The sequence below is a fragment of the Coregonus lavaretus genome (assembly GCF_964263955.1).
Source record: "Coregonus lavaretus genome assembly, contig: HAP1_SCAFFOLD_6688, whole genome shotgun sequence".
NCBI lineage: Eukaryota > Metazoa > Chordata > Actinopteri > Salmoniformes > Salmonidae > Coregonus > Coregonus lavaretus.
This window is the reverse complement of record NW_028161379.1, coordinates 8,613-22,533: the sequence shown is the minus strand read 5'-3', so window position 1 is coordinate 22,533 and position 13,921 is coordinate 8,613. Positions and strand designations below refer to the sequence as shown.

General features: G+C 44.0%; 1 pseudogene across 1 annotated transcript; it reads right to left on the bottom strand.

Moving 5' to 3' along the window:
* Nucleotides 1–2,529: 2,529 nt before the first annotated feature.
* On the bottom strand, nt 2,530–13,061 carry LOC311120753 (tripartite motif-containing protein 16-like; annotated as a pseudogene). The gene is made up of 5 exons: nt 12,419–13,061; nt 11,898–11,993; nt 3,705–3,938; nt 3,447–3,606; nt 2,530–3,025 (listed from the first exon to the last, which is right to left on the bottom strand). The product of its transcript is annotated as a tripartite motif-containing protein 16-like (transcript).
* Between the last annotated feature and the right edge of the window lie 860 nt (nt 13,062–13,921).

Genomic DNA, 13,921 nt, shown 5'->3' with positions numbered 1-13,921 from the left:
AAGAAGCATTTCAAGGTCCTGGAGTGGCCTAGCCAGTCTCCAGATCTCAACCCCATAGAAAATCTTTGGAGGGAGTTGAAAGTCCGTGTTGCCCAGCGACAGCCCCAAAACATCACTCCTCTAGAGGAGATCTGCATGGAGGAATGGGCCAAAATACCAGCAACAGTGTGTGAAAACCTTGTGAAGACTTACAGAAAACATTTGACCTGTGTCATTGCCAACAAAGGGTATATAACAAAGTATTGAGAAACTTTTGTTATTGACCAAATACTTATTTTCCACCACAATTTGCAAATAAATTCATAAAAAATCCTACAATGTGATTTTCAGGATTTTTTTTCCTCATTTTGTCTGTCATAGTTGATGTGTACCTATGATGAAAATTACAGGCCTCTCTCATCTTTTTAAGTGGGAAAATTTGCACAATTGGTGGCTGACTAAATACTTTTTTACCCCACTGTATATGCACTAACGGTAAGTTGCTCTGGATAAGAGCGTCTGCTAAATGCCGTAAATGTGTATGGTTTGAGAGAGAGAGAGAACATCAGGTAAAGTTCTGGGGGATGTCAGCCATGAAGTTGTCTAAACACAACTGGAATATAATTTGTTTCTGATTCATTGTTAATGGATTTTCCATTAGGAACACAGGGGGAAAACCTAACACAACAACACACATAACACAAAACCAATAAAAACAAAGGGTGAGGAAACCACTAAAGTCATTACCATATTGTCATTTTCTAACGACAGGGAGAAAACCTGTAAAATCTAGAAGACTACTTTAGATCTGGTCAAAAGAAGCCTAGTGCACTACGTAGGGAACAGGGAGAGATTTGGGACAGAGACAGTAACTCCTGTATGGAAATCTTCATTCTAATGACAGTGAGCAAATCTCCAATCTCCACCCTATTCCCTATGTAGTGCACTACTTTAGATCTGGTCAGAAGTAGCCTAGTGCACTACGTAGGGAACAGGGTGTCATTTGGGCCAGAGCCAGTAACTCCCCTGGGTATGAATTGTCTCTCTATCTTATCTGTCTTCTATATGATGTTCTCCTCTCCTCCTCTCTTCTCTCCTCTATTCACTCTATTCTATCATCCACACCACATGCCAGCTTCAACACAATCCATTTACAAGTTAAAGACACACCTTGGAATAAATAGCAAAGGAAAACTACTACTAGATGGATTTTTTATTTCCCATCACCATGAATCATATTTAATAACTGAACAGTAGCAGACCTAACTTCATCTGTTCCTGACTCTGGGTAGTGGATTAAAAAGACCATCAATCTCCAATGATATTAAAGTACAATTCTGAACATTACTGATATACTGAGTGGCAAGTCAAGATATCTGCTGTTTTTATTGTTTGCTTAACAGCACCACCTGCTGGACAGGTTTAATGTTGCTTGACTGAGCAGTATGGGAGAATAAAAGATGCCAAACTTAGGGTCGGTTTCCCGGACATCTCCATTGAACATGCTTTTTAGTCTAGGACTAGGCTTCATCTGTGTCCGGGAAACCGGCCCATATAGTTCAATTAGCAAGTAAGTAACACTACCTGTTCCATGATACTGAGGAAAATTACATTGAGACAGAGAACCAATTGAGAAAACATTTCAATGGTTCTGAATGCCAACCAACATACATTAACAGCAAACATCATGATTAATGTAAATGTAGCCAATTAAAACATTGCATTTGATAAAAATTTAATTAAACTCTGAAGATTGAATCAGTCAGACAAAAATTATTGTACAGAAAAACAGAGTATTATATCTGGGGACCACCTGCATGACTAGTATCTATGTGGACCCTACTACAGTTTAACCAGCTCAGCTATAGACTACACCAGCATGACTAGTATCTATGTGGACCCTACTACAGTTTAACCAGCTCAGCTATAGACTACACCAGCATGACTAGTATCTATGTGGACCCTACTACAGTTTAACCAGCTCAGCTATAGACTACACCAGCCTGACTAGTATCTATGTGGACCCTACTACAGTTTAACCAGCTCAGCTATAGACTACACCAGCATGACTAGTATCTATGTGGACCCTACTACAGTTTAACCAGCTCAGCTATAGACTACACCAGCATGACTAGTATCTATGTGGACCCTACTACAGTTTAACCAGCTCAGCTATAGACTACACCAGCATGACTAGTATCTATGTGGACCCTACTACAGTTTAACCAGCTCAGCTATAGACTACACCAGCATGACTAGTATCTATGTGGACCCTACTACAGTTTAACCAGCTCAGCTATAGACTACACCAGCATGACTAGTATCTATGTGGACCCTACTACAGTTTAACCAGCTCAGCTATAGACTACACCAGCATGACTAGTATCTATGTGGACCCTACTACAGTTTAACCAGCTCAGCTATAGACTACACCAGCATGACTAGTATCTATGTGGACCCTACTACAGTTTAACCAGCTCAGCTATAGACTACACCAGCATGACTAGTATCTATGTGGACCCTACTACAGTTTAACCAGCTCAGCAGTACCTTGTGAAGAGAGCCAAAACCCAGGATAGAGGGGCTGAGTGAATGTGGTCTGGACTCTGTGGAGGAGGGTCATTGTTTCAGAGACACTGTAGAAGGACAGAGTACCTGCCTTGTGATCCAGGTCCACTCCTACTCTGGAGGACTGAGGGCCTGATACTTTAGTCTTAACACTATTGTGTCTGAACCAATAACCACCACTAGAGCACACTAAACTCCAGGACTTGTTATTGTATCCAAATGCACCACCTCTCCCTGTCTCTGTTCTGCTGATGTCTTTATATGAGACTGATGTATCACCCCCCCCCACTCCACTCCACCTCCCAGTAACAGCGTCCAGACAGACCCTCTCTACACAGAACCTGCCACCAGTTGGTGAATCTGTCTGGATGAACAGGATATGGTTGGACTTGGTCTGTACGTTTCACCTTTCTGTTCCCTTCAGACAGAGAGAGGCGTGTGTGTGCTGTGTTTGGGTCCAGTGTGTGCTGACAGGAATCTGGGAGAAGAGCAGAGCAGAGACCAATGAGGGGAGTTAGAACAATAAGTGAAGTCAGATACTGTATCTACCCTGTCTTTGATTAGAGCACAGCAGAGATCAAATCAGAGAAATATGAGGAGTCAGATAGATACCCAGTCTTTGATTAGATCTACTATTGCTATATATTTCTAGAGGGATTGTTAGGAGTGTCAGTAAAAAGAGACTGTTAGTTACTTCAGAATAAAGAGACTCACATTGTAAGAACTGTTCTCTGGTCTTGGGCTCTGGAGGCAGTATACCATCCACTATATTCACTACAGACACACAAACACATTCACAGAGAGAGGGAATGTTATCATCACACCATATTCCACATGTATATGACTAGTAGGGAACTTTCAATGGTCTAAAGTTGATGTTCTTATTATTTTCAACACACCTGTAGTGGAGATCTTGGTCCATTCTCCTTTAAGGACGTCTTCTAGTTTCTCTCTCAGTTCAGACACAGTCTTACTCACATCTCCAAAGTACTGAAGAGGATGGACAACGATACTGGGTAAGTCTGAAGATACACTGGTACTGGAGAGAGACTGATAACTCTGGGGGGAGAGAGAGAGAGAGAGAGAACAGAACCAAATGATTGAGAGTTTCACATTAAGTTAATTTCATATCACATGTATCAAGGCAGTTGAGTTACCTGGAGGAAATGGATGTGATCCTCTGTGTGTGAGAGCTGCTCCAGCTCAGTGCTTCTCTTCCTCAGCTCAGCTATCTCCTGCTCCAGTTGCTCCAGGAGTCCTTCAGCTTGACTCACTTGAGCCTTCTCTTGGGCTCTGATCAGCTCCTTCACCTCAGAGCGCCTTCTCTCAATGGAGCGGATCAGCTCGGTAAAGATCTTATCACTGTCCTCCACTGCTGCCTGTGCAGAGCGCTGTTAAGAGAGAGAGAGAGAGAGAGAGAGAGAGAGAGAGAGAGAGAGAGACTTGTCTTACTTTAATGAGCCATCCTCATTACACTAACACCCCCACCCCTAAAAGCACATTGAGTGAATTGATTTTGGCTCTAACCACTAACAACCTACCCTTACACACCTCTTTTGGTACCCCTGCACTAAGATTTGTGCCATGGCTCAGCACCTGCGCCCCCTTTCCACCAGACCCCCAATACACTTCATTAATCACATCACTGCGTGTCTCTTGCAAAAAAATCACGTTTAAATGTTTTTGTTTGACTTCTTCCCCCAGTCTCTGCTGCCGTTCATGTTAAGGAAGTCTAACAGTGAAATCTCCATAAGAGGTGGGAGGGAAATCACCACAATCAGAAACCAGTAGAGAAGCCCATAAAGCCGCCATGCCAGAAAAAAACATCCATTTAAGCAGATTCTGAAGACATGACCTTAAGAACCCATGACCCATTTTCTCAGCCTATACCGCTTCCTGGGTGAGAGGACACTAAACCCCTCATTCTTCATCACGTGTTGTACTGACCTTACAAACCTTCCAGGATCAATCAAATAAGACTCCAGCAGAACCTTCTTTTTCCCCTTTAGTCTCCATCAGGAACCTAGAAAGTTCTCTCACCGTATATACTGGGCCCTCAGCCTGACTGGCTGTCAGCTCTGGATCCAATGAGTCGTCTGAAAACGAGACACCTTGTCCTCCGCTCCCGCAGACTCACCTCCCCCCTCTTCCTCCTCCTCCATTGGCACGGTACCGTCCTCCTACTCCCCAGTCTCTGCCCCCCTGCACTTCCCCCCTGATCTGAGCCTCTTCTCCAATGACAGGCAATATTTGCCTTTGCCCACCGGAGTCTCTGTTACTACAGAAACCTGCCTCAGCTCATGTAGCCCAGCTGCAACCCTCCCCACCACTGCTTTCTCCACGGCCTGCGCACCACCACTTGGCCATTCACTACTCTCCTCCTTTCTGGTACCACCACCACTTGACCCTGCTCTACTCTCCTCCCTCCTGGTACCACCACCACTTGACCCTGCTCTACTCTCCTCCCTCCTGGTACCACCACCACTTGACCCTGCTCTACTCTCCTCCCTCCTGGTACCACCACCACTTGACCCTGCTCTACTCTCCTCCCTCCTGGTACCACCACCACTTGACCCTGCTCTACTCTCCTCCCTCCTGGTACCACCACCACTTGACCCTGCTCTACTCTCCTCCCTCCTGGTACCACCACCACTTGACCCTGCTCTATTCTCCTCCCTCCTGGTACCACCACCACTTGACCCTGCTCTACTCTCCTCCCTCCTGGTACCACCACCACTTGACCCTGCTCTACTCTCCTCCTTCCTGGTACCACCACCACTTGACCCTGCTCTACTCTCCTCCCTCCTGGTACCACCACCACTTGACCCTGCTCTACTCTCCTCCCTCCTGGTACCACCACCACTTGACCCTGCTCTACTCTCCTCCCTCCTGGTACCACCACCACTTGACCCTGCTCTACACTCCTCCCTCCTGGTACCACCACCACTTGACCCTGCTCTACTCTCCTCCCTCCTGGTACCACCACCACTTGACCCTGCTCTACTCTCCTCCCTCCTGGTACCACCACCACTTGACCCTGCTCTACTCTCCTCCCTCCTGGTACCACCACCACTTGACCCTGCTCTACTCTCCTCCCTCCTGGTACCACCACCACTTGACAACTTTCATGTTTTGAAATTATACTTCATTACTATAATGATTATCAATAAACCTCTCGGCTGGCTTGGCACCCAGCCGAGAGCACACGGAAACCACTTGCAAATTTACCAAAACTAACCAACTACTTGGGGTCTGTTCGGAAGCAATAAACGGAGGCAGATTAGCCACCACAACTCTTATCGAAAGAGGCGACATCTGCACCAACACACCCCTCACAACAAGACAAACCTTTTTCATTAACACAACCACCGCCTTGTTCATTCTGGATGCAGAGTCCAGATGTTCCGCTCCAACCTGTTCGCCGACCATGAGCAAAACTTCCTCCACACCTTTCTCCGGAACGCACCCGAAGCGACAGCGTTTCTTCTCCACTCGGTTGAGGCCATCACGCCGCCCTAACAAACTACCCCTACTCCCCCCTCAACTCTAAACGATAAACAGTGGAAACCAATAAACAAACCCTCAAACCATGAGAAAATACATTCAGAAAATACGCAAGAACCAAAAGAAAAAAGAATAGTAGCCCTCCTCACGAACCACAAATCTCTCACAGCAACAACTTCTTCTTCTATTATATAATGGCGGTCCACAAACCAACGTTAAAGGTGCATGCCGCCACCTACTGTGCTGGAGTGTGTGGTCAATCACGGTTTCCAACATTTCTAAATCCTCCTACCTAACTCAGTACTTCTGAGAAAATAAAGAAGAGCCCTACTAACTTCTAATAGACCCTCCCCCATCCCCAAAATCCCTTCCAAACCCCCCCAACCCCCTCCAACCTCAATGACCCTACACTTTTTTATTTTTTTTGTTGACTTTATGTTTTTTACCCCATATGTAACTCTGTGTTGTTGTTTTTATCGCACTGCTATGCTTTATCTTGGCCAGGTCGCAGTTGTAAATGAGAACTTGTTCTCAACTGGCTTACCTGGTTAAATAGAGGTGAAATAAAAATAAAAAATAAAAAAACTTCAACCTTTCCCTCTCTTCAACATACTTACAACAATATAACAACACATGTTCCACCGTTTCATTGACCATACCCTCCAGACACAAATCATTCCCATGCTTGCCAACCAGATGTAACGACGAGATCAATGTACAATGTCCTAAGCGCAATCTAGTAAACACCACAACTTCCTTCCTAATCGGACTTTTGAATCTTGGTCCATCAACCTTTCTGTAAAACTGTAAACTATTCATATAAATGCCGGCCCTTGTGCTCAGAGTACCATCTCTTCTGCCACACATCTATCAAAATGGCTCTGATCTTACATTTGGCCTCACCTCTACCCAGTGGAACATTAATATCAATTATATCTTGTTTCAAAGCTCTTTTAGCTAACTGGTCTACAATTTCATTCCCTTCCACACCCGAATGTGCTGGGACCCAGCAGAATCTCACTACTAAACCCATTCTCTCAATTCTCCATAATAACATTAATACCTCCAATAGCAGGTCACTCCTATTAGATTTACCAGATGATAAACTATTCAATACAGACAAAGAATCTGACCATCCTATAATTCTAACAGGTTGTACGTCCTCCACCCACATTAATGAATGACAGAGACAGAGACATCGTTACAACACTGTACATTCTCCTGAGTGGCGCAGTGGTCTAAGGCACTGCATCGCAGTGCTAACTGTGCCACTAGATCCTGGTTCGAATCCAGGCTCTGTCGCAGCCGGCCGCGACCGGGAGACTCGTGGGCGGCACACAATTGGTCCAGGGTAGGGGAGGGAATGGCCGGCAGGGATGTAGCTCAGTTGATAGAGCATGGCGTTTGCAACGCCAGGGTTGTGGGTTCGATTCCCACAGGGGGCCAGTATAAAAAAAATATATGTATTCACTAACTGTAAGTCGCTCTAGATAAGAATGACTAAAATGTAAATGTACAGAGCCATAATATAACGGTTCTTCTTCTTTGGAGTTTAACGGTGGTTGGCATCCAATATGTTGCATTACCGCCCCAACTGGACTACAATATAAATATATTTTACTTTGTGATACAAAATGGGAAAAGGGGAAAGGAACATTTAATTAAAAACCTTCCAACTAACCCTACACTCATTAAATACCCACTACCCCATTCCACTACTTTGACCCTATCTGCTCCTGCACCATGCCAACGGCCTGGGAGGACGGGACACCACCACTCAACACACCCTGTAACTCTTCTGAAGTCTAATCTTGTATGCCCAAATAGTTCTCTGCAGCTGCCACCACAACATCTATTTTCTGTGATTTACGTTCCATTTCTGCGGTACAGTTGATAACCATTGCTATGAACTCTAAGAAGCTAACTTTACTGAAGCATATATCACTCGTTGGCCTATCCCTCTGTGCTGGCACAGATCTACTACTCACAGGGATCCTCTCAGGATCTCTCACCCTTGACCCATCCTCCTCTACTTCCTTCACTGCCTCAGCATACGACCCCTTCTGCACTACTCTGACTCTAGCCACCTCAACCTGCCTCTCTCGCACCGGACACTTCAGATCCCCAGCAACATGGGCATCCCAACAGTTGACACACACAACTTTATCCACCGAAACTACACAATCCTCTATCCCATGCCCTCCTGCACACTTCCCACATCTTGGAATCTCCCTCCTACAAACTGCTGCAACATGACCATAAACGTTGCACCTGAATCAGCACAGTGGATTCGGCACAAAGCTCTAACAGGATAACTGATATATCCTACCATGACTTTGTCGGGTAAAGACTCAAACCTCAAAAGGACTGACAGTGACTCCTCTGTTTCACCACGCTCACCACCGGGTCTGTGTTGCACCAAACGGCGGGCATCACAAACACCAGGAAGCTTAAACTTGAATTGCTCCACCTCCACACTTAACGCTACCCCAGAAATCACTCCTTTCAATGGTGTCCTGTTCCTAAGAGCAAAGCAAGAAACAGATCTTGACCCAAGTTGCGTGACACGGAGCGCCCACTCCCTCTGGTCAGAAGAAACACAAACAAATATCACAAGTCCACTACAGGTTACCTTCACTGATTCAACTGCACCCAACTCCTTTCCCACCCACCCTGAAACCACAAATGGATCTGCCAAAAGGAATGGATCCACGTTCTCCTACAATGTAACTCCTACTGCACCAGATTCTTCTTTATCATGTCCATTGATGCCAGGCTCTGGTTCTGAGCTCTTCACCACACCTTCTACCTCACTTAACTCTCCCTCATTCATTTCCATTTCACCTCCAGAACTCAGTCTGGCGAATGGCTCACTCTGTTTGCACTTGAATTATAACATTTGAAATGTCTATTCCTTTAAAACTTTTGTGAGTGAAATGATTGTTTATTTCACTTTTGTTTATTATCTATTTCACTTGCTTTGGCAATGTGAATTTTTGAATTGTGAATGTTTGAATTGAGAAAGAGAGCGAGCGAGAGAGTGCCTTGCAAAAGTATTCATCCCCCTTGGCGTTGTTCCTATTTTGTTGCATTACAACATGTAACTTAAATTGATTTTTATTTGGATTTCATGAAATGGACATACACAAAATAGTCCAAATTGGTGAAGTGAAATGACAAAAATAACTTGTTTCAAAAAAATTCAAAAACATTAATAACGGAAAAGTGGTGTGTGCATATGTATTCACCCCCTTTGCTATGAAGCCCCAAAATAAGATCTGGTGAAACCAATTACCTTCAGAAATCACATAATTAGTTAAATAAAGTCCACCTGTGTGCAATCTAAGTGTCACATGATGTGTCACATGATCTGTCACATGATCTCAGTATATATACAGTGGGGGGAAAAAGTATTTAGTCAGCCACCAATTGTGCAAGTTCTCCCACTTAAAAAGATGAGAGAGGCCTGTAATTTTCATCATAGGTACACGTCAACTATGACAGACAAATTGAGAAAAAAAATCCAGAAAATCACATTGTAGGATTTTTAATGACTTTATTTGCAAATTATGGTGGAAAATAAGTATTTGGTCACCTACAAACAAACAAGATTTCTGGCTCTAACAGACCTGTAACTTCTTCTTTAAGAGGCTCCTCTGTCCTCCACTCGTTACCTGTATTAATGGCACCTGTTTGAACTTGTTATCAGTATAAAAGACACCTGTCCACAACCTCAAACAGTCACACTCCAAACTCCACTATGGCCAAGACCAAAGAGCTGTCAAAGGACACCAGAAACAAAATTGTAGACCTGCACCAGGCTGGGAAGACTGAATCTGCAATAGGTAAGCAGCTTGGTTTGAAGAAATCAACTGTGGAAGCAATTATTAGGAAATGGAAGACATACAAGACCACTGATAATCTCCCTCGATCTGGGGCTCCACGCAAGATCTCACCCCGTGGGGTCAAAATGATCACAAGAACGGTGAGCAAAAATCCCAGAACCACACAGGGGGACCTAGTGAATGACCTGCAGAGAGCTGGGACCAAAGTAACAAAGCCTACAATCAGTAACACACTACGCCAGGGACTCAAATCCTGCAGTGCCAGACGTGTCCCCCTGCTTAAGCCAGTACTTGTCCAGGCCCGTCTGAAGTTTGCTAGAGTGCATTTGGATGATCCAGAAGAGGATTGGAAGAATGTCATATGGTCAGATGAAACCAAAATAGAACTTTTTGGTAAAAACTCAACTCGTCGTGTTTGGAGGACAAAGAATGCTGAGTTGCATCCAAAGAACACCATACCTACTGTGAAGCATGGGGTGGAAACATCATGCTTTGGGGCTGTTTTTCTGCAAAGGGACCAGGACGACTGATCCGTGTAAAGGAAAGAATGAATGGGGCCATGTATCGTGAGATTTTGAGTGAAAACCTCCTTCCATCAGCAAGGGCATTGAAGATGAAACGTGGCTGGGTCTTTCAGCATGACAATGATCCCAAACACATCGCCCGGGCAACGAAGGAGTGGCTTCGTAAGAAGCATTTCAAGGTCCTGGAGTGGCCTAGACAGTCTCCAGATCTCAACCCCATAGAAAATCTTTGGAGGGAGTTGAAAGTCTGTGTTGCCCAGCGACAGCCCCAAAACATCACTGCTCTAGAGGAGATCTGCATGGAGGAATGGGCCAAAATACCAGCAACAGTGTGTGAAAACCTTGTGAAGACTTACAGAAAACGTTTGACCTGTGTCGTTGCCAACAAAGGGTATATAACAAAGTATTGAGAAACTTTTGTTATTGACCAAATACTTATTTTCCACCATAATTTGCAAATAAATTCATTAAAAATCCTACAATGTGATTTTCTGGATTTTTTTTCTCTCATTTTGTCTGTCATAGTTGACGTGTACCTATGATGAAAATTACAGGCCTCTCTCATCTTTTTAAGTGGGAGAACTTGCACAATTGGTGGCTGACTAAATACTTTCTTCCCCCACTGTACACCTGTTCTGAAAGGCCCAAGAGTCTGCAACACCACTAAGCAAGGGGCACCATCAAGCAAGCAGCACCATGAAGACCAAGGAGCTCTCCAAACAGGTCAGGGACAATGTTGTGGAGAAGTACAGATCAGGGTTGGGTTATAAAAAAATATCAGAAACTTTCAACATCCCACGGAGCACCATTAAATCCATTATTAAAAAATTGAAAGAATATGGCACCACAACAAACCTGCCAAAAGAGGCCGCCCACCAAAACTCATGGACCAGGCAAGGAGGGCAACAAACAGACCAAAGATAACCCTGAAGGAGCAGTTATGCATGTGAATAGTAATGCACGCTCAAGTGTTGTGTTTTTTTGTCTTATTTCTTGTTTGTTTCACACAAAAAAAATATTTTGCATCTTCAAAGTGTTAGGCATGTTGTGTAAATCAAATGATACAAACCCCCCAAAAAATCCATTTTAATTCCAGGTTGTAAGGCAAGAAAATAGGAAAAATGCCAAGGGGGAGAATACTTTTGCAAGCCGCTGTATGTATAGGGGACATGAGTCAGTCATGGTTACTTAAAGTCATGTGATGAGGTAGCCCTGCCTGCGACTTCAAAATCAGTGTCGGCCCACGGCCCAATGGGGAATGTCCTCTTGGTGTAATGATCAAGACCCAGGTTCATATCCCATCAGTTACATTAAGCAGTCTATTCTCTGAAAGGGGTTCAGACAGCCTGTTCCCAACAGTGGGGTCAGTGGGATTGGATAGGGGCCTCTCCCTCTCTCTCTCTCTCTCTCTCTCTCTCTCTCTCTGACTGGAGGAGAGAAGTGAAATGGTGTGTCTCCTCTGGTCAACAATACTCACCTTGAGAGACTTCACAGCTTTTTGGAGCTTCTTCAGCTCCTTCTCTCTCTCCTGGAATCTCTGCTGGACCTTCTGCTGACTCATCCCCAGCTGCCTCTGTGGAGAATCACTCTTCAATGAGCTATCAAGCTTTATTTGTCCAGTAGATCAATAGTATAGTAATGGGACATAGGGCCCATAGAGAGGAAGGTCTAAAATCTTGAGGTAGTCCCTTTACCATATGACATTTTCTATGTTGCTATGTTAATGATTATAGTTTTTATGGTAGGTGTACATGTATCAAGGGGTTGAAACTCAACTTTGGACTCATAACAGGGCATTCGGAATGATAATAGTGTTTGACTTTAGAAAATGGTGATACATTTGGAGCAAACTCAATATACACCAAAGTTTGTGTTCATATTTCTTCTGCTGTGGATATATTTCATTTGAATTATCTCATATTCAAACAGCCTCAGATCCTACTGTATCTTTAATTCTTTGTTTATCAGACAGTCACCAACAAGTAGTTCTGGTCTTACCTGTTTCTCAGTCCTCTCTGCTGCAGCTGACACTGTATTATGGCCTTTATGTTCATCCATTGTACACAGATAACAGATACACTGCTGATCGGTAAGACAGTAAACCTCCAGCAGTTTGTCATGATGAGAGCAGATCTTCTCCTGTAGTTGTGCGGTGGCTTTGACCAGCTTGTGCTTCTTCAAAGCAGGAGATTCATAGTGAGATTGGAGGTGAGTCTCACAGTAAGAGGCCAGACACACCAGACAGGACATGAGGGCTTTCTGCTTTCTGGTCCCAGTGCAGACATCACACGCCACATCTCCAGGTCCAGCATAGCACAGAGCAGGAGGGGGAGCAGCCTGGAGTCCTGTCTTCTTCAGTTTCTCCACCATCTCAGCCAAAATGGTATTTTTCCTCAGATTAGGCCTTGGAGTGAAGGTCTCTCTGCACTGAGGACAGCTATAGACCCCTTTCAGAACATCCTGATCCCAGCAGCCCTCAATACAGCGCCTACAGTAACTGTGTCCACAGGCAGTAGTGACCGGCTCCTTCAGTAGATCCAGACAGACAGAACAACAGAACTGGTCCTGGTCCAGCAGATCTCCGTGCTGAGCCATTTGGACGGTTGTTCACTCTCACACAGACAGACGACACAGAGACTCAGATCAGTTTCGTTTCCACATAAGTTAGTTTTTGGGAGGGCGTGGACTTTCTGGATCTGCCAGATAGGTGAGGTTAGAGGGAGGGAGGGAGGGAGGGAGGGATAGAGAGAGAACTGCGTTCAACATGGAGAGGGAGACAAATATTTTAGTTTCTAGGTTAGGGCCCTTCATTTGGAATAAATCTAACAAATATGAGTTGTTAGAATATATAAAGGGTAACAGTTCCTATGAAGTACATATTATAATTATTTTAATAAGCTTCATAATGCCTTATAATACACTTATGTGTTATAACACTGATTATAAGTGTCTATAATAATTAATAAGTGGTTGTAATGGGGGGGCTTGATATTGATACAATATACTGTAGTTTAAATGAATACTGTATGTATTGACTGATCATTGAGAATGAGGTAATACTTTACATTACAGTGTGGTTATTACTGTTAGGCCTAGGGTCAGGGTTAGAGTTACTACATTCAGCAGTAACCCTAACCCTAGCCATATCTAGGACTAAAAAGAGAAGACGTTTTACAATCAGAGTTCTTTGTATCTCTTCTTAGTCAGACAGAAACCCCCCACATCTTATAGGTGGACGGGGTTATGAACATATCCAATGAATTGTTTTCTGCAACCAGATGAAATGAAACTGCCTTTCAGCAGGAAAAGCTTCTCTAATAATCCTAACCATTGCTGGGTGTCTTCAGAGACTGAGGTATAGAGACACACTGTCAAGTCAAATCATCTGGCTGTGCATTCATGTCAAAACATGTATTATTTTCTATTCATAAAATTCTATTGTATTATATTCTTTGATAATATATTATATCCATAGGCTCCACTCTGTATAGTGTTAATGAT